The 18,424-nt window shown below is 49.9% G+C and overlaps 33 non-coding genes across 33 annotated transcripts; all 33 read right to left on the bottom strand.

Moving 5' to 3' along the window:
* Positions 1–394: 394 nt before the first annotated feature.
* Positions 395–476, bottom strand: Trnas-cga (transfer RNA serine (anticodon CGA)). The gene has a single exon. It is a non-coding gene; the product is annotated as a tRNA-Ser (tRNA).
* Positions 477–614: 138 nt separating this feature from the next.
* On the bottom strand, positions 615–687 carry Trnak-uuu (transfer RNA lysine (anticodon UUU)). Its single transcript has one exon. It is a non-coding gene; the product is annotated as a tRNA-Lys (tRNA).
* Positions 688–1,040: 353 nt separating this feature from the next.
* On the bottom strand, positions 1,041–1,122 carry Trnas-aga (transfer RNA serine (anticodon AGA)). Its single transcript has one exon. It is a non-coding gene; the product is annotated as a tRNA-Ser (tRNA).
* A 742-nt stretch (positions 1,123–1,864) lies between these two features.
* Trnas-cga (transfer RNA serine (anticodon CGA)) lies at positions 1,865–1,946 on the bottom strand. The gene has a single exon. It is a non-coding gene; the product is annotated as a tRNA-Ser (tRNA).
* A 138-nt stretch (positions 1,947–2,084) lies between these two features.
* Trnak-uuu (transfer RNA lysine (anticodon UUU)) lies at positions 2,085–2,157 on the bottom strand. Its single transcript has one exon. It is a non-coding gene; the product is annotated as a tRNA-Lys (tRNA).
* A 353-nt stretch (positions 2,158–2,510) lies between these two features.
* On the bottom strand, positions 2,511–2,592 carry Trnas-aga (transfer RNA serine (anticodon AGA)). The gene has a single exon. It is a non-coding gene; the product is annotated as a tRNA-Ser (tRNA).
* A 742-nt stretch (positions 2,593–3,334) lies between these two features.
* Trnas-cga (transfer RNA serine (anticodon CGA)) lies at positions 3,335–3,416 on the bottom strand. The gene has a single exon. It is a non-coding gene; the product is annotated as a tRNA-Ser (tRNA).
* A 139-nt stretch (positions 3,417–3,555) lies between these two features.
* Trnak-uuu (transfer RNA lysine (anticodon UUU)) lies at positions 3,556–3,628 on the bottom strand. The gene has a single exon. It is a non-coding gene; the product is annotated as a tRNA-Lys (tRNA).
* Positions 3,629–3,981: 353 nt separating this feature from the next.
* Trnas-aga (transfer RNA serine (anticodon AGA)) lies at positions 3,982–4,063 on the bottom strand. Its single transcript has one exon. It is a non-coding gene; the product is annotated as a tRNA-Ser (tRNA).
* A 742-nt stretch (positions 4,064–4,805) lies between these two features.
* On the bottom strand, positions 4,806–4,887 carry Trnas-cga (transfer RNA serine (anticodon CGA)). Its single transcript has one exon. It is a non-coding gene; the product is annotated as a tRNA-Ser (tRNA).
* A 139-nt stretch (positions 4,888–5,026) lies between these two features.
* Positions 5,027–5,099, bottom strand: Trnak-uuu (transfer RNA lysine (anticodon UUU)). The gene has a single exon. It is a non-coding gene; the product is annotated as a tRNA-Lys (tRNA).
* Positions 5,100–5,452: 353 nt separating this feature from the next.
* Positions 5,453–5,534, bottom strand: Trnas-aga (transfer RNA serine (anticodon AGA)). The gene has a single exon. It is a non-coding gene; the product is annotated as a tRNA-Ser (tRNA).
* A 742-nt stretch (positions 5,535–6,276) lies between these two features.
* On the bottom strand, positions 6,277–6,358 carry Trnas-cga (transfer RNA serine (anticodon CGA)). The gene has a single exon. It is a non-coding gene; the product is annotated as a tRNA-Ser (tRNA).
* A 138-nt stretch (positions 6,359–6,496) lies between these two features.
* Trnak-uuu (transfer RNA lysine (anticodon UUU)) lies at positions 6,497–6,569 on the bottom strand. Its single transcript has one exon. It is a non-coding gene; the product is annotated as a tRNA-Lys (tRNA).
* A 353-nt stretch (positions 6,570–6,922) lies between these two features.
* Positions 6,923–7,004, bottom strand: Trnas-aga (transfer RNA serine (anticodon AGA)). Its single transcript has one exon. It is a non-coding gene; the product is annotated as a tRNA-Ser (tRNA).
* Positions 7,005–7,746: 742 nt separating this feature from the next.
* Trnas-cga (transfer RNA serine (anticodon CGA)) lies at positions 7,747–7,828 on the bottom strand. The gene has a single exon. It is a non-coding gene; the product is annotated as a tRNA-Ser (tRNA).
* A 138-nt stretch (positions 7,829–7,966) lies between these two features.
* On the bottom strand, positions 7,967–8,039 carry Trnak-uuu (transfer RNA lysine (anticodon UUU)). Its single transcript has one exon. It is a non-coding gene; the product is annotated as a tRNA-Lys (tRNA).
* A 353-nt stretch (positions 8,040–8,392) lies between these two features.
* On the bottom strand, positions 8,393–8,474 carry Trnas-aga (transfer RNA serine (anticodon AGA)). Its single transcript has one exon. It is a non-coding gene; the product is annotated as a tRNA-Ser (tRNA).
* A 742-nt stretch (positions 8,475–9,216) lies between these two features.
* Positions 9,217–9,298, bottom strand: Trnas-cga (transfer RNA serine (anticodon CGA)). Its single transcript has one exon. It is a non-coding gene; the product is annotated as a tRNA-Ser (tRNA).
* A 138-nt stretch (positions 9,299–9,436) lies between these two features.
* Trnak-uuu (transfer RNA lysine (anticodon UUU)) lies at positions 9,437–9,509 on the bottom strand. The gene has a single exon. It is a non-coding gene; the product is annotated as a tRNA-Lys (tRNA).
* A 353-nt stretch (positions 9,510–9,862) lies between these two features.
* Trnas-aga (transfer RNA serine (anticodon AGA)) lies at positions 9,863–9,944 on the bottom strand. The gene has a single exon. It is a non-coding gene; the product is annotated as a tRNA-Ser (tRNA).
* Positions 9,945–10,686: 742 nt separating this feature from the next.
* Trnas-cga (transfer RNA serine (anticodon CGA)) lies at positions 10,687–10,768 on the bottom strand. The gene has a single exon. It is a non-coding gene; the product is annotated as a tRNA-Ser (tRNA).
* A 138-nt stretch (positions 10,769–10,906) lies between these two features.
* On the bottom strand, positions 10,907–10,979 carry Trnak-uuu (transfer RNA lysine (anticodon UUU)). Its single transcript has one exon. It is a non-coding gene; the product is annotated as a tRNA-Lys (tRNA).
* Positions 10,980–11,332: 353 nt separating this feature from the next.
* Trnas-aga (transfer RNA serine (anticodon AGA)) lies at positions 11,333–11,414 on the bottom strand. The gene has a single exon. It is a non-coding gene; the product is annotated as a tRNA-Ser (tRNA).
* Positions 11,415–12,156: 742 nt separating this feature from the next.
* On the bottom strand, positions 12,157–12,238 carry Trnas-cga (transfer RNA serine (anticodon CGA)). The gene has a single exon. It is a non-coding gene; the product is annotated as a tRNA-Ser (tRNA).
* Positions 12,239–12,377: 139 nt separating this feature from the next.
* Positions 12,378–12,450, bottom strand: Trnak-uuu (transfer RNA lysine (anticodon UUU)). Its single transcript has one exon. It is a non-coding gene; the product is annotated as a tRNA-Lys (tRNA).
* Positions 12,451–12,803: 353 nt separating this feature from the next.
* On the bottom strand, positions 12,804–12,885 carry Trnas-aga (transfer RNA serine (anticodon AGA)). The gene has a single exon. It is a non-coding gene; the product is annotated as a tRNA-Ser (tRNA).
* A 742-nt stretch (positions 12,886–13,627) lies between these two features.
* On the bottom strand, positions 13,628–13,709 carry Trnas-cga (transfer RNA serine (anticodon CGA)). The gene has a single exon. It is a non-coding gene; the product is annotated as a tRNA-Ser (tRNA).
* A 139-nt stretch (positions 13,710–13,848) lies between these two features.
* Positions 13,849–13,921, bottom strand: Trnak-uuu (transfer RNA lysine (anticodon UUU)). The gene has a single exon. It is a non-coding gene; the product is annotated as a tRNA-Lys (tRNA).
* A 353-nt stretch (positions 13,922–14,274) lies between these two features.
* On the bottom strand, positions 14,275–14,356 carry Trnas-aga (transfer RNA serine (anticodon AGA)). Its single transcript has one exon. It is a non-coding gene; the product is annotated as a tRNA-Ser (tRNA).
* A 742-nt stretch (positions 14,357–15,098) lies between these two features.
* Trnas-cga (transfer RNA serine (anticodon CGA)) lies at positions 15,099–15,180 on the bottom strand. Its single transcript has one exon. It is a non-coding gene; the product is annotated as a tRNA-Ser (tRNA).
* Positions 15,181–15,319: 139 nt separating this feature from the next.
* On the bottom strand, positions 15,320–15,392 carry Trnak-uuu (transfer RNA lysine (anticodon UUU)). Its single transcript has one exon. It is a non-coding gene; the product is annotated as a tRNA-Lys (tRNA).
* A 353-nt stretch (positions 15,393–15,745) lies between these two features.
* Trnas-aga (transfer RNA serine (anticodon AGA)) lies at positions 15,746–15,827 on the bottom strand. Its single transcript has one exon. It is a non-coding gene; the product is annotated as a tRNA-Ser (tRNA).
* Positions 15,828–18,424: the final 2,597 nt, after the last annotated feature.

Raw genomic sequence — 18,424 nt, 5'->3', positions numbered from 1 at the left:
CGATGGACATACTTCCAAGCAGCTGCGAGATCTTACGAGAAGACACGCTGCACCACTGCTTTTGCCGCACTCAAATGACTCAATTGCGATACTTAAAAAGAAATGAATGCTCGCTCTGTCCATCACTTTCAAGTACATGTGCGTACTCACGAACACGGCGACTGCGCGAGGAAATGACGGCGGTGCGCTCGTGGGCCTGCGACGGATTTCTGCATTACTAGCTTCCGTGCGAGATGAACCGATAGCCATAGGAAGCAGAGCCCGCCGCGAAATTCAGTATCTTTAAACATAAATCTTCGTCTTGCTGAGAGAGGTGGCACTGGTTTGCATTGGCATTCACCCATGCATGTCACATGTGCGCGAAACTTTCTGCTCGTTTGTACGCAAAATCGCACGCAGCCGGTAGGATTCGAACCTACGCTCCCAGAGGGAATCTGATTTCGAGTCAGACGCCTTAACCACTCGGCCACGACTGCCGCTAGCACAAGATTCTCCCGACACGTGCACCTGCTGCCGTTTAGAGCACTGCAGTGCCAGGGAACGGCGTAGCTGCATTTTTTTCCGTAGTGCTTTCACCGCTTGTAGGCGAGCCGCTACCAAAGTATTAAAATTTCCGCCCGGACAGGGACTTGAACCCTGGACCCTTAGGTTAAAAGCCTAATGCTCTACCGACTGAGCTATCCGGGCTCATGTTATCTCCACGTCACTTCCCACTATGCTACGGACACACTGCCTCATGTCGTTTACTGTTGGGCAATCATTGCATGGAGCTGTTACTAATTAAACGTCCTCTGAATGCTCTCTACGAACTCATCACGCTGGGCTCGTAACTGTCTATCGAAGAAAGCTGACACACGATGAAAATCAAATTGCAGCAGCTTTTACGTCTCATACGTTGAAGCAGAGGAGCTTCGTGTTTTGTCGACACTCACTTGCCAACTGGAAAATTCACAAGCGTCTCGAATGCAATGTTTCCCACGTGTTTGCCCATTTCACGGTTCCGTTGGAGACGCTCTTCGCGTCTTGACACAAAAACGAAACGCAGTCGGTAGGACTCGAACCTACGCTCCCAGAGGGAATCTGATTTCTAGTCAGACGCCTTAACCACTCGGCCACGACTGCCCGTCGCAGCAGCGTCTCTCTACAAGTGAAACTGCTCCTTTTAAAGCAACCTGGCGGCAGAAAACGCCATGGCCTCACTCGTTTCTGTAGTGCTTCCGTGGCCAGCACAGTAGCCGTTACGACAGTGTATTAATTTTCGCCTGGACAGGGGCTTAAACCCGGGACCTTTCGGTTGTCAGTCTAGCGCTCTGCTTGACTCAGCTATCCTGTCCCTCTGCCAAGCATGGTGGTACAGCTGCAATGTGTGCGAGTGATTTGCGTGTCGTAATTACTGGCTTGGGGCTCCAATGGCGACTTCACCGACTTCCCACTGACGCACCGCTGACGCTAGTTTTCTGTCGTCTTAAACGATGGACATACTTCCAAGCAGCTGCGAGATCTTACGAGAAGACACGCTGCACCACTGCTTTTGCCGCACTCAAATGACTCAATTGCGATACTTAAAAAGAAATGAATGCTCGCTCTGTCCAACACTTTCAAGTACATGTGCGTACTCACGAACACGGCGACTGCGCGAGGAAATGACGGCGGTGCGCTCGTGGGCCTGCGACGGATTTCTGCATTACTAGCTTCCGTGCGAGATGAACCGATAGCCATAGGAAGCAGAGCCCGCCGCGAAATTCAGTATCTTTAAACATAAATCTTCGTCTTGCTGAGAGAGGTGGCACTGGTTTGCATTGGCATTCACCCATGCATGTCACATGTGCGCGAAACTTTCTGCTCGTTTGTACGCAAAATCGCACGCAGCCGGTAGGATTCGAACCTACGCTCCCAGAGGGAATCTGATTTCGAGTCAGACGCCTTAACCACTCGGCCACGACTGCCGCTAGCACAAGATTCTCCCGACACGTGCACCTGCTGCCGTTTAGAGCACTGCAGTGCCAGGGAACGGCGCAGCTGCATTTTTTTCCGTAGTGCTTTCACCGCTTGTAGGCGAGCCGCTACCAAAGTATTAAAATTTCCGCCCGGACAGGGACTTGAACCCTGGACCCTTAGGTTAAAAGCCTAATGCTCTACCGACTGAGCTATCCGGGCTCATGTTATCTCCACGTCACTTCCCACTATGCTACGGACACACTGCCTCATGTCGTTTACTGTTGGGCAATCATTGCATGGAGCTGTTACTAATTAAACGTCCTCTGAATGCTCTCTACGAACTCATCACGCTGGGCTCGTAACTGTCTATCGAAGAAAGCTGACACACGATGAAAATCAAATTGCAGCAGCTTTTACGTCTCATACGTTGAAGCAGAGGAGCTTCGTGTTTTGTCGACACTCACTTGCCAACTGGAAAATTCACAAGCGTCTCGAATGCAATGTTTCCCACGTGTTTGCCCATTTCACGGTTCCGTTGGAGACGCTCTTCGCGTCTTGACACAAAAACGAAACGCAGTCGGTAGGACTCGAACCTACGCTCCCAGAGGGAATCTGATTTCTAGTCAGACGCCTTAACCACTCGGCCACGACTGCCCGTCGCAGCAGCGTCTCTCTACAAGTGAAACTGCTCCTTTTAAAGCAACCTGGCGGCAGAAAACGCCATGGCCTCACTCGTTTCTGTAGTGCTTCCGTGGCCAGCACAGTAGCCGTTACGACAGTGTATTAATTTTCGCCTGGACAGGGGCTTAAACCCGGGACCTTTCGGTTGTCGGTCTAGCGCTCTGCTTGACTCAGCTATCCTGTCCCTCTGCCAAGCATGGTGGTACAGCTGCAATGTGTGCGAGTGATTTGCGTGTCGTAATTACTGGCTTGGGGCTCCAATGGCGACTTCACCGACTTCCCACTGACGCACCGCTGACGCTAGTTTTCTGTCGTCTTAAACGATGGACATACTTCCAAGCAGCTGCGAGATCTTACGAGAAGACACGCTGCACCACTGCTTTTGCCGCACTCAAATGACTCAATTGCGATACTTAAAAAGAAATGAATGCTCGCTCTGTCCAACACTTTCAAGTACATGTGCGTACTCACGAACACGGCGACTGCGCGAGGAAATGACGGCGGTGCGCTCGTGGGCCTGCGACGGATTTCTGCATTACTAGCTTCCGTGCGAGATGAACCGATAGCCATAGGAAGCAGAGCCCGCCGCGAAATTTAGTATCTTCAAACATAAATCTTCGTCTTGCTGAGAGAGGTGGCACTGGTTTGCATTGGCATTCACCCATGCATGTCACATGTGCGCGAAACTTTCTGCTCGTTTGTACGCAAAATCGCACGCAGCCGGTAGGATTCGAACCTACGCTCCCAGAGGGAATCTGATTTCGAGTCAGAGGCCTTAACCACTCGGCCACGACTGCCGCTAGCACAAGATTCTCCCGACACGTGCACCTGCTGCCGTTTAGAGCACTGCAGTGCCAGGGAACGGCGTAGCTGCATTTTTTTTCCGTAGTGCTTTCACCGCTTGTAGGCGAGCCGCTACCAAAGTATTAAAATTTCCGCCCGGACAGGGACTTGAACCCTGGACCCTTAGGTTAAAAGCCTAATGCTCTACCGACTGAGCTATCCGGGCTCATGTTATCTCCACGTCACTTCCCACTATGCTACGGACACACTGCCTCATGTCGTTTACTGTTGGGCAATCATTGCATGGAGCTGTTACTAATTAAACGTCCTCTGAATGCTCTCTACGAACTCATCACGCTGGGCTCGTAACTGTCTATCGAAGAAAGCTGACACACGATGAAAATCAAATTGCAGCAGCTTTTACGTCTCATACGTTGAAGCAGAGGAGCTTCGTGTTTTGTCGACACTCACTTGCCAACTGGAAAATTCACAAGCGTCTCGAATGCAATGTTTCCCACGTGTTTGCCCATTTCACGGTTCCGTTGGAGACGCTCTTCGCGTCTTGACACAAAAACGAAACGCAGTCGGTAGGACTCGAACCTACGCTCCCAGAGGGAATCTGATTTCTAGTCAGACGCCTTAACCACTCGGCCACGACTGCCCGTCGCAGCAGCGTCTCTCTACAAGTGAAACTGCTCCTTTTAAAGCAACCTGGCGGCAGAAAACGCCATGGCCTCACTCGTTTCTGTAGTGCTTCCGTGGCCAGCACAGTAGCCGTTACGACAGTGTATTAATTTTCGCCTGGACAGGGGCTTAAACCCGGGACCTTTCGGTTGTCGGTCTAGCGCTCTGCTTGACTCAGCTATCCTGTCCCTCTGCCAAGCATGGTGGTACAGCTGCAATGTGTGCGAGTGATTTGCGTGTCGTAATTACTGGCTTGGGGCTCCAATGGCGACTTCACCGACTTCCCACTGACGCACCGCTGACGCTAGTTTTCTGTCGTCTTAAACGATGGACATACTTCCAAGCAGCTGCGAGATCTTACGAGAAGACACGCTGCACCACTGCTTTTGCCGCACTCAAATGACTCAATTGCGATACTTAAAAAGAAATGAATGCTCGCTCTGTCCAACACTTTCAAGTACATGTGCGTACTCACGAACACGGCGACTGCGCGAGGAAATGACGGCGGTGCGCTCGTGGGCCTGCGACGGATTTCTGCATTACTAGCTTCCGTGCGAGATGAACCGATAGCCATAGGAAGCAGAGCCCGCCGCGAAATTTAGTATCTTCAAACATAAATCTTCGTCTTGCTGAGAGAGGTGGCACTGGTTTGCATTGGCATTCACCCATGCATGTCACATGTGCGCGAAACTTTCTGCTCGTTTGTACGCAAAATCGCACGCAGCCGGTAGGATTCGAACCTACGCTCCCAGAGGGAATCTGATTTCGAGTCAGACGCCTTAACCACTCGGCCACGACTGCCGCTAGCACAAGATTCTCCCGACACGTGCACCTGCTGCCGTTTAGAGCACTGCAGTGCCAGGGAACGGCGTAGCTGCATTTTTTTTCCGTAGTGCTTTCACCGCTTGTAGGCGAGCCGCTACCAAAGTATTAAAATTTCCGCCCGGACAGGGACTTGAACCCTGGACCCTTAGGTTAAAAGCCTAATGCTCTACCGACTGAGCTATCCGGGCTCATGTTATCTCCACGTCACTTCCCACTATGCTACGGACACACTGCCTCATGTCGTTTACTGTTGGGCAATCGTTGCATGGAGCTGTTACTAATTAAACGTCCTCTGAATGCTCTCTACGAACTCATCACGCTGGGCTCGTAACTGTCTATCGAAGAAAGCTGACACACGATGAAAATCAAATTGCAGCAGCTTTTACGTCTCATACGTTGAAGCAGAGGAGCTTCGTGTTTTGTCGACACTCACTTGCCAACTGGAAAATTCACAAGCGTCTCGAATGCAATGTTTCCCACGTGTTTGCCCATTTCACGGTTCCGTTGGAGACGCTCTTCGCGTCTTGACACAAAAACGAAACGCAGTCGGTAGGACTCGAACCTACGCTCCCAGAGGGAATCTGATTTCTAGTCAGACGCCTTAACCACTCGGCCAAGACTGCCCGTCGCAGCAGTGTCTCTCTACAAGTGAAACTGCTCCTTTTAAAGGAACCTGGCGGCAGAAAACGCCATGGCCTCACTCGTTTCTGTAGTGCTTCCGTGGCCAGCACAGTAGCCGTTACGACAGTGTATTAATTTTCGCCTGGACAGGGGCTTAAACACGGGACCTTTCGGTTGTCGGTCTAGCGCTCTGCTTGACTCAGCTATCCTGTCCCTCTGCCAAGCATGGTGGTACAGCTGCAATGTGTGCGAGTGATTTGCGTGTCGTAATTACTGGCTTGGGGCTCCAATGGCGACTTCACCGACTTCCCACTGACGCACCGCTGACGCTAGTTTTCTGTCGTCTTAAACGATGGACATACTTCCAAGCAGCTGCGAGATCTTACGAGAAGACACGCTGCACCACTGCTTTTGCCGCACTCAAATGACTCAATTGCGATACTTAAAAAGAAATGAATGCTCGCTCTGTCCAACACTTTCAAGTACATGTGCGTACTCACGAACACGGCGACTGCGCGAGGAAATGACGGCGGTGCGCTCGTGGGCCTGCGACGGATTTCTGCATTACTAGCTTCGGTGCGAGATGAACCGATAGCCATAGGAAGCAGAGCCCGCCGCGAAATTTAGTATCTTTAAACATAAATCTTCGTCTTGCTGAGAGAGGTGGCACTGGTTTGCATTGGCATTCACCCATGCATGTCACATGTGCGCGAAACTTTCTGCTCGTTTGTACGCAAAATCGCACGCAGCTGGTAGGATTCGAACCAACGCTCCCAGAGGGAATCTGATTTCGAGACAGACGCTTTAACCACTCGGCCACGACTGCCGCTAGCACAAGATTCTCCCGACACGTGCACCTGCTGCCGTTTAGAGCACTGCAGTGCCAGGGAACGGCGTAGCTGCATTTTTTTCCGTAGTGCTTTCACCGCTTGTAGGCGAGCCGCTACCAAAGTATTAAAATTTCCGCCCGGACAGGGACTTGAACCCTGGACCCTTAGGTTAAAAGCCTAATGCTCTACCGACTGAGCTATCCGGGCTCATGTTATCTCCACGTCACTTCCCACTATGCTACGGACACACTGCCTCATGTCGTTTACTGTTGGGCAATCATTGCATGGAGCTGTTACTAATTAAACGTCCTCTGAATGCTCTCTACGAACTCATCACGCTGGGCTCGTAACTGTCTATCGAAGAAAGCTGACACACGATGAAAATCAAATTGCAGCAGCTTTTACGTCTCATACGTTGAAGCAGAGGAGCTTCGTGTTTTGTCGACACTCACTTGCCAACTGGAAAATTCACAAGCGTCTCGAATGCAATGTTTCCCACGTGTTTGCCCATTTCACGGTTCCGTTGGAGACGCTCTTCGCGTCTTGACACAAAAACGAAACGCAGTCGGTAGGACTCGAACCTACACTCCCAGAGGGAATCTGATTTCTAGTCAGACGCCTTAACCACTCGGCCACGACTGCCCGTCGCAGCAGCGTCTCTCTACAAGTGAAACTGCTCCTTTTAAAGCAACCTGGCGGCAGAAAACGCCATGGCCTCACTCGTTTCTATAGTGCTTCCGTGGCCAGCACAGTAGCCGTTACGACAGTGTATTAATTTTCGCCTGGACAGGGGCTTAAACCCGGGACCTTTCGGTTGTCGGTCTAGCGCTCTGCTTGACTCAGCTATCCTGTCCCTCTGCCAAGCATGGTGGTACAGCTGCAATGTGTGCGAGTGATTTGCGTGTCGTAATTACTGGCTTGGGGCTCCAATGGCGTCTTCACCGACTTCCCACTGACGCACCGCTGACGCTAGTTTTCTGTCGTCTTAAACGATGGACATACTTCCAAGCAGCTGCGAGATCTTACGAGAAGACACGCTGCACCACTGCTTTTGCCGCACTCAAATGACTCAATTGCGATACTTAAAAAGAAATGAATGCTCGCTCTGTCCAACACTTTCAAGTACATGTGCGTACTCACGAACACGGCGACTGCGCGAGGAAATGACGGCGGTGCGCTCGTGGGCCTGCGACGGATTTCTGCATTACTAGCTTCCGTGCGAGATGAACCGATAGCCATGGGAAGCAGAGCCCGCCGCGAAATTCAGTATCTTTAAACATAAATCTTCGTCTTGCTGAGAGAGGTGGCACTGGTTTGCATTGGCATTCACCCATGCATGTCACATGTGCGCGAAACTTTCTGCTCGTTTGTACGCAAAATCGCACGCAGCCGGTAGGATTCGAACCTACGCTCCCAGAGGGAATCTGATTTCGAGTCAGACGCCTTAACCACTCGGCCACGACTGCCGCTACCACAAGATTCTCCCGACACGTGCACCTGCTGCCGTTTAGAGCACTGCAGTGCCAGGGAACGGCGTAGCTGCATTTTTTTCCGTAGTGCTTTCACCGCTTGTAGGCGAGCCGCTACCAAAGTATTAAAATTTCCGCCCGGACAGGGACTTGAACCCTGGACCCTTAGGTTAAAAGCCTAATGCTCTACCGACTGAGCTATCCGGGCTCATGTTATCTCCACGTCACTTCCCACTATGCTACGGACACACTGCCTCATGTCGTTTACTGTTGGGCAATCATTGCATGGAGCTGTTACTAATTAAACGTCCTCTGAATGCTCTCTACGAACTCATCACGCTGGGCTCGTAACTGTCTATCGAAGAAAGCTGACACACGATGAAAATCAAATTGCAGCAGCTTTTACGTCTCATACGTTGAAGCAGAGGAGCTTCGTGTTTTGTCGACACTCACTTGCCAACTGGAAAATTCACAAGCGTCTCGAATGCAATGTTTCCCACGTGTTTGCCCATTTCACGGTTCCGTTGGAGACGCTCTTCGCGTCTTGACACAAAAACGAAACGCAGTCGGTAGGACTCGAACCTACGCTCCCAGAGGGAATCTGATTTCTAGTCAGACGCCTTAACCACTCGGCCACGACTGCCCGTCGCAGCAGCGTCTCTCTACAAGTGAAACTGCTCCTTTTAAAGCAACCTGGCGGCAGAAAACGCCATGGCCTCACTCGTTTCTGTAGTGCTTCCGTGGCCAGCACAGTAGCCGTTACGACAGTGTATTAATTTTCGCCTGGACAGGGGCTTAAACCCGGGACCTTTCGGTTGTCGGTCTAGCGCTCTGCTTGACTCAGCTATCCTGTCCCTCTGCCAAGCATGGTGGTACAGCTGCAATGTGTGCGAGTGATTTGCGTGTCGTAATTACTGGCTTGGGGCTCCAATGGCGACTTCACCGACTTCCCACTGACGCACCGCTGACGCTAGTTTTCTGTCGTCTTAAACGATGGACATACTTCCAAGCAGCTGCGAGATCTTACGAGAAGACACGCTGCACCACAGCATTTGCCGCACTCAAATGACTCAATTGCGATACTTAAAAAGAAATGAATGCTCGCTCTGTCCAACACTTTCAAGTACATGTGCGTACTCACGAACACGGCGACTGCGCGAGGAAATGACGGCGGTGCGCTCGTGGGCCTGCGACGGATTTCTGCATTACTAGCTTCCGTGCGAGATGAACCGATAGCCATAGGAAGCAGAGCCCGCCGCGAAATTCAGTATCTTTAAACATAAATCTTCGTCTTGCTGAGAGAGGTGGCACTGGTTTGCATTGGCATTCACCCATGCATGTCACATGTGCGCGAAACTTTCTGCTCGTTTGTACGCAAAATCGCACGCAGCCGGTAGGATTCGAACCTACGCTCCCAGAGGGAATCTGATTTCGAGTCAGACGCCTTAACCACTCGGCCACGACTGCCGCTAGCACAAGATTCTCCCGACACGTGCACCTGCTGCCGTTTAGAGCACTGCAGTGCCAGGGAACGGCGTAGCTGCATTTTTTTCCGTAGTGCTTTCACCGCTTGTAGGCGAGCCGCTACCAAAGTATTAAAATTTCCGCCCGGACAGGGACTTGAACCCTGGACCCTTAGGTTAAAAGCCTAATGCTCTACCGACTGAGCTATCCGGGCTCATGTTATCTCCACGTCACTTCCCACTATGCTACGGACACACTGCCTCATGTCGTTTACTGTTGGGCAATCATTGCATGGAGCTGTTACTAATTAAACGTCCTCTGAATGCTCTCTACGAACTCATCACGCTGGGCTCGTAACTGTCTATCGAAGAAAGCTGACACACGATGAAAATCAAATTGCAGCAGCTTTTACGTCTCATACGTTGAAGCAGAGGAGCTTCGTGTTTTGTCGACACTCACTTGCCAACTGGAAAATTCACAAGCGTCTCGAATGCAATGTTTCCCACGTGTTTGCCCATTTCACGGTTCCGTTGGAGACGCTCTTCGCGTCTTGACACAAAAACGAAACGCAGTCGGTAGGACTCGAACCTACATTCCCAGAGGGAATCTGATTTCTAGTCAGACGCCTTAACCACTCGGCCACGACTGCCCGTCGCAGCAGCGTCTCTCTACAAGTGAAACTGCTCCTTTTAAAGCAACCTGGCGGCAGAAAACGCCATGGCCTCACTCGTTTCTATAGTGCTTCCGTGGCCAGCACAGTAGCCGTTACGACAGTGTATTAATTTTCGCCTGGACAGGGGCTTAAACCCGGGACCTTTCGGTTGTCGGTCTAGCGCTCTGCTTGACTCAGCTATCCTGTCCCTCTGCCAAGCATGGTGGTACAGCTGCAATGTGTGCGAGTGATTTGCGTGTCGTAATTACTGGCTTGGGGCTCCAATGGCGACTTCACCGACTTCCCACTGACGCACCGCTGACGCTAGTTTTCTGTCGTCTTAAACGATGGACATACTTCCAAGCAGCTGCGAGATCTTACGAGAAGACACGCTGCACCACAGCATTTGCCGCACTCAAATGACTCAATTGCGATACTTAAAAAGAAATGAATGCTCGCTCTGTCCAACACTTTCAAGTACATGTGCGTACTCACGAACACGGCGACTGCGCGAGGAAATGACGGCGGTGCGCTCGTGGGCCTGCGACGGATTTCTGCATTACTAGCTTCCGTGCGAGATGAACCGATAGCCATAGGAAGCAGAGCCCGCCGCGAAATTCAGTATCTTTAAACATAAATCTTCGTCTTGCTGAGAGAGGTGGCACTGGTTTGCATTGGCATTCACCCATGCATGTCACATGTGCGCGAAACTTTCTGCTCGTTTGTACGCAAAATCGCACGCAGCCGGTAGGATTCGAACCTACGCTCCCAGAGGGAATCTGATTTCGAGTCAGACGCCTTAACCACTCGGCCACGACTGCCGCTAGCACAAGATTCTCCCGACACGTGCACCTGCTGCCGTTTAGAGCACTGCAGTGCCAGGGAACGGCGTAGCTGCATTTTTTTCCGTAGTGCTTTCACCGCTTGTAGGCGAGCCGCTACCAAAGTATTAAAATTTCCGCCCGGACAGGGACTTGAACCCTGGACCCTTAGGTTAAAAGCCTAATGCTCTACCGACTGAGCTATCCGGGCTCATGTTATCTCCACGTCACTTCCCACTATGCTACGGACACACTGCCTCATGTCGTTTACTGTTGGGCAATCATTGCATGGAGCTGTTACTAATTAAACGTCCTCTGAATGCTCTCTACGAACTCATCACGCTGGGCTCGTAACTGTCTATCGAAGAAAGCTGACACACGATGAAAATCAAATTGCAGCAGCTTTTACGTCTCATACGTTGAAGCAGAGGAGCTTCGTGTTTTGTCGACACTCACTTGCCAACTGGAAAATTCACAAGCGTCTCGAATGCAATGTTTCCCACGTGTTTGCCCATTTCACGGTTCCGTTGGAGACGCTCTTCGCGTCTTGACACAAAAACGAAACGCAGTCGGTAGGACTCGAACCTACGCTCCCAGAGGGAATCTGATTTCTAGTCAGACGCCTTAACCACTCGGCCACGACTGCCCGTCGCAGCAGCGTCTCTCTACAAGTGAAACTGCTCCTTTTAAAGCAACCTGGCGGCAGAAAACGCCATGGCCTCACTCGTTTCTGTAGTGCTTCCGTGGCCAGCACAGTAGCCGTTACGACAGTGTATTAATTTTCGCCTGGACAGGGGCTTAAACCCGGGACCTTTCGGTTGTCGGTCTAGCGCTCTGCTTGACTCAGCTATCCTGTCCCTCTGCCAAGCATGGTGGTACAGCTGCAATGTGTGCGAGTGATTTGCGTGTCGTAATTACTGGCTTGGGGCTCCAATGGCGACTTCACCGACTTCCCACTGACGCACCGCTGACGCTAGTTTTCTGTCGTCTTAAACGATGGACATACTTCCAAGCAGCTGCGAGATCTTACGAGAAGACACGCTGCACCACTGCTTTTGCCGCACTCAAATGACTCAATTGCGATACTTAAAAAGAAATGAATGCTCGCTCTGTCCAACACTTTCAAGTACATGTGCGTACTCACGAACACGGCGACTGCGCGAGGAAATGACGGCGGAGCGCTCGTGGGCCTGCGACGGATTTCTGCATTACTAGCTTCCGTGCGAGATGAACCGATAGCCATAGGAAGCAGAGCCCGCCGCGAAATTCAGTATCTTTAAACATAAATCTTCGTCTTGCTGAGAGAGGTGGCACTGGTTTGCATTGGCATTCACCCATGCATGTCACATGTGCGCGAAACTTTCTGCTCGTTTGTACGCAAAATCGCACGCAGCCGGTAGGATTCGAACCTACGCTCCCAGAGGGAATCTGATTTCGAGTCAGACGCCTTAACCACTCGGCCACGACTGCCGCTAGCACAAGATTCTCCCGACACGTGCACCTGCTGCCGTTTAGAGCACTGCAGTGCCAGGGAACGGCGTAGCTGCATTTTTTTTCCGTAGTGCTTTCACCGCTTGTAGGCGAGCCGCTACCAAAGTATTAAAATTTCCGCCCGGACAGGGACTTGAACCCTGGACCGTTAGGTTAAAAGCCTAATGCTCTACCGACTGAGCTATCCGGGCTCATGTTATCTCCACGTCACTTCCCACTATGCTACGGATACACTGCCTCATGTCGTTTACTGTTGGGCAATCATTGCATGGAGCTGTTACTAATTAAACGTCCTCTGAATGCTCTCTACGAACTCATCACGCTGGGCTCGTAACTGTCTATCGAAGAAAGCTGACACACGATGAAAATCAAATTGCAGCAGCTTTTACGTCTCATACGTTGAAGCAGAGGAGCTTCGTGTTTTGTCGACACTCACTTGCCAACTGGAAAATTCACAAGCGTCTCGAATGCAATGTTTCCCACGTGTTTGCCCATTTCACGGTTCTGTTGGAGACGCTCTTCGCGTCTTGACACAAAAACGAAACGCAGTCGGTAGGACTCGAACCTACGCTCCCAGAGGGAATCTGATTTCTAGTCAGGCGCCTTAACCACTCGGCCACGACTGCCCGTCGCAGCAGCGTCTCTCTACAAGTGAAACTGCTCCTTTTAAAGCAACCTGGCGGCAGAAAACGCCATGGCCTCACTCGTTTCTGTAGTGCTTCCGTGGCCAGCACAGTAGCCGTTACGACAGTGTATTAATTTTCGCCTGGACAGGGGCTTAAACCCGGGACCTTTCGGTTGTCGGTCTAGCGCTCTGCTTGACTCAGCTATCCTGTCCCTCTGCCAAGCATGGTGGTACAGCTGCAATGTGTGCGAGTGATTTGCGTGTCGTAATTACTGGCTTGGGGCTCCAATGGCGACTTCACCGACTTCCCACTGACGCACCGCTGACGCTAGTTTTCTGTCGCCTTAAACGATGGACATACTTCCAAGCAGCTGCGAGATCTTACGAGAAGACACGCTGCACCACTGCTTTTGCCGCACTCAAATGACTCAATTGCGATACTTAAAAAGAAATGAATGCTCGCTCTGTCCAACACTTTCAAGTACATGTGCGTACTCACGAACACGGCGACTGCGCGAGGAAATGACGGCGGTGCGCTCGTGGGCCTGCGACGGATTTCTGCATTACTAGCTTCCGTGCGAGATGAACCGATAGCCATAGGAAGCAGAGCCCGCCGCGAAATTTAGTATCTTTAAACATAAATCTTCGTCTTGCTGAGAGAGGTGGCACTGGTTTGCATTGGCATTCACCCATGCATGTCACATGTGCGCGAAACTTTCTGCTCGTTTGTACGCAAAATCGCACGCAGCCGGTAGGATTCGAACCTACGCTCCCAGAGGGAATCTGATTTCGAGTCAGACGCCTTAACCACTCGGCCACGACTGCCGCTAGCACAAGATTCTCCCGACACGTGCACCTGCTGCCGTTTAGAGCACTGCAGTGCCAGGGAACGGCGTAGCTGCATTTTTTTTCCGTAGTGCTTTCACCGCTTGTAGGCGAGCCGCTACCAAAGTATTAAAATTTCCGCCCGGACAGGGACTTGAACCCTGGACCCTTAGGTTAAAAGCCTAATGCTCTACCGACTGAGCTATCCGGGCTCATGTTATCTCCACGTCACTTCCCACTATGCTACGGACACACTGCCTCATGTCGTTTACTGTTGGGCAATCATTGCATGGAGCTGTTACTAATTAAACGTCCTCTGAATGCTCTCTACGAACTCATCACGCTGGGCTCGTAACTGTCTATCGAAGAAAGCTGACACACGATGAAAATCAAATTGCAGCAGCTTTTACATCTCATACGTTGAAGCAGAGGAGCTTCGTGTTTTGTCGACACTCACTTGCCAACTGGAAAATTCACAAGCGTCTCGAATGCAATGTTTCCCACGTGTTTGCCCATTTCACGGTTCCGTTGGAGACGCTCTTCGCGTCTTGACACAAAAACGAAACGCAGTCGGTAGGACTCGAACCTACGCTCCCAGAGGGAATCTGATTTCTAGTCAGACGCCTTAACCACTCGGCCACGACTGCCCGTCGCAGCAGCGTCTCTCTACAAGTGAAACTGCTCCTTTTAAAGGAACCTGGCGGCAGAAAACGCCATGGCCTCACTCGTTTCTGTAGTGCTTCCGTGGCCAGCACAGTAGCCGTTACGACAGTGTATTAATTTTCGCCTGGACAGGGGCTTAAACCCGGGACCTTTCGGTTGTCGGTCTAGCGCTCTGCTTGACTCAGCTATCCTGTCCCTCTGCCAAGCATGGTGGTACAGCTGCAATGTGTGCGAGTGATTTGCGTGTCGTAATTACTGGCTTGGGGCTCCAATGGCGACTTCACCGACTTCCCACTGACGCACCGCTGACGCTAGTTTTCTGTCGCCTTAAACGATGGACATACTTCCAAGCAGCTGCGAGATCTTACGAGAAGACACGCTGCACCACTGCTTTTGCCGCACTCAAATGACTCAATTGCGATACTTAAAAAGAAATGAATGCTCGCTCTGTCCAACACTTTCAAGTACATGTGCGTACTCACGAACACGGCGACTGCGCGAGGAAATGACGGCGGTGCGCTCGTGGGCCTGCGACGGATTTCTGCATTACTAGCTTCCGTGCGAGATGAACCGATAGCCATAGGAAGCAGAGCCCGCCGCGAAATTTAGTATCTTTAAACATAAATCTTCGTCTTGCTGAGAGAGGTGGCACTGGTTTGCATTGGCATTCACCCATGCATGTCACATGTGCGCGAAACTTTCTGCTCGTTTGTACGCAAAATCGCACGCAGCCGGTAGGATTCGAACCTACGCTCCCAGAGGGAATCTGATTTCGAGTCAGACGCCTTAACCACTCGGCCACGACTGCCGCTAGCACAAGATTCTCCCGACACGTGCACCTGCTGCCGTTTAGAGCACTGCAGTGCCAGGGAACGGCGTAGCTGCATTTTTTTTCCGTAGTGCTTTCACCGCTTGTAGGCGAGCCGCTACCAAAGTATTAAAATTTCCGCCCGGACAGGGACTTGAACCCTGGACCCTTAGGTTAAAAGCCTAATGCTCTACCGACTGAGCTATCCGGGCTCATGTTATCTCCACGTCACTTCCCACTATGCTACGGACACACTGCCTCATGTCGTTTACTGTTGGGCAATCATTGCATGGAGCTGTTACTAATTAAACGTCCTCTGAATGCTCTCTACGAACTCATCACGCTGGGCTCGTAACTGTCTATCGAAGAAAGCTGACACACGATGAAAATCAAATTGCAGCAGCTTTTACATCTCATACGTTGAAGCAGAGGAGCTTCGTGTTTTGTCGACACTCACTTGCCAACTGGAAAATTCACAAGCGTCTCGAATGCAATGTTTCCCACGTGTTTGCCCATTTCACGGTTCCGTTGGAGACGCTCTTCGCGTCTTGACACAAAAACGAAACGCAGTCGGTAGGACTCGAACCTACGCTCCCAGAGGGAATCTGATTTCTAGTCAGACGCCTTAACCACTCGGCCACGACTGCCCGTCGCAGCAGCGTCTCTCTACAAGTGAAACTGCTCCTTTTAAAGGAACCTGGCGGCAGAAAACGCCATGGCCTCACTCGTTTCTGTAGTGCTTCCGTGGCCAGCACAGTAGCCGTTACGACAGTGTATTAATTTTCGCCTGGACAGGGGCTTAAACCCGGGACCTTTCGGTTGTCGGTCTAGCGCTCTGCTTGACTCAGCTATCCTGTCCCTCTGCCAAGCATGGTGGTACAGCTGCAATGTGTGCGAGTGATTTGCGTGTCGTAATTACTGGCTTGGGGCTCCAATGGCGACTTCACCGACTTCCCGCTGACGCTAGTTTTCTGTCGTCTTAAACGATGGACATACTTCCAAGCAGCTGCGAGATCTTACGAGAAGACACGCTGCACCACTGCTTTTGCCGCACTCAAATGACTCAATTGCGATACTTAAAAAGAAATGAATGCTCGCTCTGTCCAACACTTTCAAGTACATGTGCGTACTCACGAACACGGCGACTGCGCGAGGAAATGACGGCGGTGCGCTCGTGGGCCTGCGACGGATTTCTGCATTACTAGCTTCCGTGCGAGATGAACCGATAGCCATAGGAAGCAGAGCCCGCCGCGAAATTTAGTATCTTTAAACATAAATCTTCGTCTTGCTGAGAGAGGTGGCACTGGTTTGCATTGGCATTCACCCATGCATGTCACATGTGCGCGAAACTTTCTGCTCGTTTGTACGCAAAATCGCACGCAGCCGGTAGGATTCGAACCTACGCTCCCAGAGGGAATCTGATTTCGAGCTTTTTTTTTTTTTTTTTTTTTTTTATTCAGAACCTCCCTATGTTTTAAACCTATTTTAAAGGAAATTCATTTGCTCAGCTTGTAATAGCTAGTTGATAATCATGGGAATTTTAACCTTCGTGGGATAATGATATTTCTTCGAATTATCGTAAAATTGCTTGCTCTTACAGGTATTACTCGTCTAATGTTTTATATAGGTCACAAAGTCGCACCAATATTCGGCCGTTTTATAGACGCATCGTTTTTTACACAAACGTAGAAACTAACGCCGTGAGCCTATTGCTGCTACTTCCTCAGCGACAAACTCTTATTACAGAAAATTTAGACTAAGCGAAGGTTCCACCGAGATTCGAACTCGGATCGCTGGATTCAGAGTCCAGAGTGCTAACCGTTACACCATTTTTTTTTTTTTTTTTTTTTTTGTAATATATAATAAAGTTGTAGGAAGTAGTGGACCCTGAACCTGTATATTATTTTTTTAATTTCTGTTTAGTTTTTTTATTGTTATTATTATTATTTTTGTTTGTTTGTTATTTTTTTTATTGTAAAAGAAAAATCTTCATGGAATGTGAAGAAGGAATTTTATGTTAAGGCACTAATTCCATAGCCTCCTTTCCTTCTTGAGATTAATAATAATAATAAAAAAGTATGTTCCCTTCCATGGAAACAAATGAGACTTCCTTCTCAGTCATAAAATGAATGTATAAGAAAACAATTTATCTTTAACCCTGCGATACTGGCTTTCGGCTTCGGCTTCTTCTGTGCAATAAACAAAATAGCCTTCTTTGCCAGCAGAGGATAAGTGATTGTAATATGAAACTGTAAAATTGTACTTCTCCCCAATTGTTTTTGTTTAAGCGTCGTTTCGCTTAAATAAACGATTTTTGTTTATCTCGTTGGCTTGTCAACCAATGCCCAGTCGCTCGAATACAATTTTAAGCATATTGCCGTAGTTTTTCTTGTGGTCTTTATATTTCAGGGCGTTATAAAAAGCACACTTCAAGTACATGTAAAAATCAGTGGAATTGTCATTTCCCAGGTGATTAATTACGTAATTCACATAGTGTCCCATTAACCAATGGACCGAGTTGTTTTTTGCTGCTGGAAAATAGCAAGTCTGAGGCCTGAGGAAAGTAACAGGGGGAAAATTTTCCACCGAAGATCTCGTAAGAAAAGCCAGTTGTTCCCTAATCCAATTACAGAGTTGTAGATTGCCACCGCACGTGAATCTGTGCACTAACGTGTCGATCAATTTACATTTGAGACATAGGTTCGTGTCGCTAACGCCGATTGCATGTAACCTTTCATTGGTGCTTACGGTCTCATTCACTGTTTTATACCACGCTGACTTGACGTCCGATGGTAGACCACGCATATTAATATTTTTCCATATGGCGTCCCAATCAGTGTGTGGGTATTTACTTTCCAATTTGTTTCTCCCCTCCATTTTCTTTCGATGGGACAGAATATCGCGGGCCGTGATCCGTCGTGAGTTGATGATGACACCGCCGAGATAGCTGAATTCCACAAAATATACACGAACGTACTGGAGCCGGTTATTTATTTTTTGCACATTCACCGGCGCCTGTAAACTGGCAGGCCTGACAACTTCAAATAATTTAGTTGTAATGCTATCAGCGTGGTCGCTAAGGATAGTGGCGGTCCTTTTTATAAAAAGCGCAGACGCCTTATTTCTGATGTCAACTAACCCCAAACCTCCATTCCTGGGATCTAAGGTCGCAGTTTTTGCGTCGACTCTGAATATATCCCCTCTCCAAAGATAGCTGGCAATGGTAGACATTATCTTTTTTCCA

This window comes from Schistocerca gregaria, chromosome 3, assembly GCF_023897955.1.
Source record: "Schistocerca gregaria isolate iqSchGreg1 chromosome 3, iqSchGreg1.2, whole genome shotgun sequence".
NCBI classification, from domain to species: domain Eukaryota; kingdom Metazoa; phylum Arthropoda; class Insecta; order Orthoptera; family Acrididae; genus Schistocerca; species Schistocerca gregaria.
This window is presented reverse-complemented; position numbering and strand designations above follow the sequence as displayed.